The sequence below is a fragment of the Condylura cristata genome, unplaced genomic scaffold (genome assembly GCF_000260355.1).
Source record: "Condylura cristata isolate star-nosed mole 26May11 unplaced genomic scaffold, ConCri1.0 scaffold00040, whole genome shotgun sequence".
Taxonomy (NCBI): Eukaryota; Metazoa; Chordata; class Mammalia; order Eulipotyphla; family Talpidae; genus Condylura; species Condylura cristata.
In genome coordinates, this window is record NW_004567141.1 from 6,558,734 (window position 1) to 6,562,872 (window position 4,139).

The window sequence follows — 4,139 nt, forward strand, 5'->3', positions numbered from 1 at the left end:
TGCTCCCTGCTCTGTCTCTGGTGAATCCTCTCACCCTCCGCATCTCTGGCCTGTACCCCAGTTCTGTATGAATAAATACATAAATCTTTAAAAAAAAAAAAAGAAAAGAAAAGAAATAATGGGAGAAAGCACAAATAAATAGGATAATAAACAAAAGAAGAGAAATCTCAACAGACACAGCAGAAATCAAAAGACTATACAGATTACTATGATCTCTGTTTACTAACACAGAGATTGCTATAAAGTTATATGCAAACAAGACAACAATCTAGAAAAGCTAGACAAATTCCTACAACTTTACAATCATCCAAAGGTATATAAAGAAGAAATAGAACACCTAAACAGAACACCTATGCAGTGAAATTGATATAGTAATCAAAACTCTCCCCAAAACAAAATCCCAGGACCATATGGTTTTACAAATGAATTCTACCAAATGTGCATAAGCAAGCTAGTGCTTATCCTATGCAAACTTTTACCCAAAAAAAAATTGAGAAAGAATACATTTTATGAAGCCAACTACTTAACACTAATATCAAAAACAAAAAAGGACAACACACAAAAAAGAAAACTACAGTTAATCCCTCTAATGTACACTCAATGATTAAAACCTAGCCAACAGAATCCAACAATATATCAAAAAGATAATCCACCATGACCAACTGGGATTGATTCCAGGGGCACAAGGATGGTTCAACATTTGAAAATCAATTAACTAATCCAACACATCAACAAATAGATAGATAAAAACCATATGATCCTATCAATAGATGCCAAAAAAACATTTGACAAAGTCCAGCATCCATTTCTGATAAAGATTCTTGAAACTCTTGGAATAGAAGGAACATACCTTAACATAATAAAGGCCAGATACAACAAACCCATAGCCAATGTATTTCTCAATGGTGAAAAGCTGAAATCTTTCCCTTAAAGTCAGGAACATGACAAAGATGTCCAGTCTCACTCATCACTGCTTTTCAATATTATACTGGAAGTCCTAGCCAGAACATGAAGACAAGAAAAAGGCATACAAGGAATCCAAAGAGGGAACAAAGAAGTAAAAATATCACTATTTGCAGGTGATATACTGATAGAGAATCCCAAAAACTCCACTGGAAAAAAAATGTATCAAAATAATCAACCAGTTTAGTAAAGTAGCAGGATACAAAATCAAAACACAAAAATCAGTAGCCTTCCTATATACAATCAATCCAAAGAAGAAATCAAAAAACAAAAAACTGAAACAAAAAAATATCAAATACTTGGGAACAAAGCTAACAAAAGAGGTGAAGAACACTACAAAGAAAATTATAAAACATTGTTAAAAGAAATAGAAGACAGAGAAATGGAAGACATCCCTTATTCGTGGATTAGAAAAATCAACATTATAAAAATAGCCATCCTACCAAAAGCAATTTAAAGATTCAATGCATTCCCAATAAAAATTTCAATGACATTCTTCAAAAAAATAAAATAAATATTGATCGAATTCATATGGAGCCACAAAAACCTCAAAAATGGAGCCACAAAAACCTCAAATAGCTAAGGCTCTCCTGAATAACAAAGAAGAAAGTTATCATATGGACAGACTTCAAACTACATTGTAAAGCCATAATAATCAAAACTGCATGGTAGTGGAACAAGAACAGACATATAGACCAATGGAATTGAATAGAAAACCCAGGTATAAACCCACAGTTTTATGGACAGCTGGGCTGCTACGTGCAACAAAATAGAAGCTAGATTACTTCCACACACAACACAAAACCAACTCAAAGTGTATTTTAAAAACAAGACAGAAGACCTGAAGCCAAAAAATATAGAAGCAAATGTTGGCAAAACACTACATAATATACATAACATATTTAAAGCTATATCCCTAAAGCAAGGATAATGAAGGGAAGAATAAACGGTGGGGACTACATCAAATTAAAGAGTTTCTGTACAGCAAGAGCGACATTACACAAAACAGAGGCATCACACTGATTAGGAAAAAAAAAATCTCACACAATACTACTGATAAAGATAAAATGCTGATGATCACAAGGATCTGCAAAGAGCTGATAAAACTCAACAAAAATAAAGTGAACAGCCCTATCAAAACATGGACAGAATAGCTAGGGAAAAAAAAAAAAAAAAAAACTTCTCCAAAAAGGAAATGCAAATGACCAACAGGCATATGAAAAAAAGTTCAACATCACTTATAATAAGGGAAATGCAAATCAAATCCACAATGAGATACCACTTCACACAGGTGAGAATGGTGCATATTAAAACAACTAGCAACAACAAACGTTGGTGAAGATGTGGAGAAAAAAGATCTCTCCTACACTGTTGGTGGGAATGCAACTGGTACAACCACTATGGAGTGCTGTTTGGAGGGGAAATTCACCAATAGATCGTTTGCATTACCTCCAAGTAAGTAAAGATAAAAACCTGTCTTTCTTATTCATTTTTCTTTTTTGACTCTGACTATTGGCAGCTTGATAAGATACAGCAGAAATAATTTCCTCACACAGTGCCTGGAATGTAGGAGGCAGTTCAACAAATATTTAATGAACAGAAGATATTGGGAAAGGAACAATATGAAATTGTAATGATGACCTAGGTGCCTTGCCACATTCCCTGCAGCACATCCTGTCTAGACAGCTTATGAGAGTTCAGCACTTTACAAAGTTTTATGGAAATTCTTACTGCTGGTCATTCCCTCTATTCCTCCAAGTTTCATGTCTTCCTCACATCAGAGTAGATGACTTGGGAACCCTGGGAGAAACATGCAGGACGGAGGACCTAAATGAGCAAAAGAAGGGAGGGGTGGAGGGGTACAAACTGGGATCGAGCTCACCTGATCTTCCAGAAATGCCCTCCTGCTGTTAGCTGTGGAGAAGAAAAATGACTGAGCTCCTGGGTTCCTACTGAGATCTCACTCCCGTATTTTATGTCCCTTTCCCAGGCACTGAACTGTTGTGCTTACTGTGGGAATTTCCCTCTTCTGTAACCCATCCCTTAATATCACTGTAAAGTCCCTCAACATCTCCATCCCTTCTAAACCCTTCACCCACACTTACTTAACAAGCCCCTACCTCTCTCTGATACAGCTACTATGGATTATTGTCTCTAAAATCTTTTCCTTTTGAGTTCTCTGGTCGTTACAGCATCTGGCAAGTCTCTTCCTGTCATTCCTCTATGCTCTTTACATAATCAACTACAGGTAGTTCACCTCAGTATTGAGAAGGAAGTAGAGACTCAGGAAAGAGAGGTGCAATCCTAAGTCACACAGTAACTCGTGTTACTGCAGGAACTTCTCAGGATGTCTGCTTCTTTCTCCTTCTTTTCAGGTAAGCATAATAGAATTGAATTTCCCTCCTTCCACTAACTGCGCATCAACACCTAAAGGGCTTAGAGGATGAACATCCAGTAGAGATAACTGTACCTTTTTTTTATGTTGTTTGGTCACAGATAGAGAAAGAAAATAACAAGGAAATCAATCTCCTACATGAAGCTGCAATGGCACAGGTCTGAGCAGTGCTGGCAGATAGCCCAGTTTCAGGGGCTCAGAAGAAAGAAGCTGGGCAGCTACCTCCCAGTCAGGTAGCTGAGCTGCCAGCAGCCACTGTCTCTTGCAGCAGCAGCCAGGAGCACAGACCAATGAGCAGGCTCTAAGTTTTCAGCTTTAGTAGTTCTGGGGGAGCAGCTTGGAGAACATGACTATGTACTGTTAAAGAACTAACATCTGAATCATTGCAAAGTCGCTTGTTGAAGTGAAAATTCTCTATGTTAAATTGATTTTTCCATCCTGTTCCAAGAATACAGGTCATGTCACCGAGGCACAGCGATGACCCTGGACGTGGGTACCACGACTAGATAGTCTCACTCTTGTCTGATCTTACCCCTTTAATTGTACCCCAGAGTCTTGCTTACTCTCTATTCCCAATTGAGTGAAGACTCAGTGGACTATCTGCCTTTGTTTTTATGTTTTAATTGTGCTTCTCCACAATTAAAAAGATATATCTTGCTCCCTCTTATATCTACACATTTCATATCAAAAGTAAGTGATGTATTGAAACTTCTTTTGCACACATAGTATTATTATCCTGGGAAGATGCAACTGACAGGAATCCCTTAGCAGTTTCTCACCT

General features: G+C 37.3%; 1 protein-coding gene across 1 annotated transcript in view; it reads right to left on the reverse strand.

Moving 5' to 3' along the window:
* The window catches only part of LOC101622070 (Fc receptor-like protein 3), a 91,874-nt gene that overhangs the window by 75,158 nt on the left and 12,577 nt on the right, over window positions 1-4,139 (reverse strand). The gene's annotated exons all lie outside the window — the stretch shown is intronic.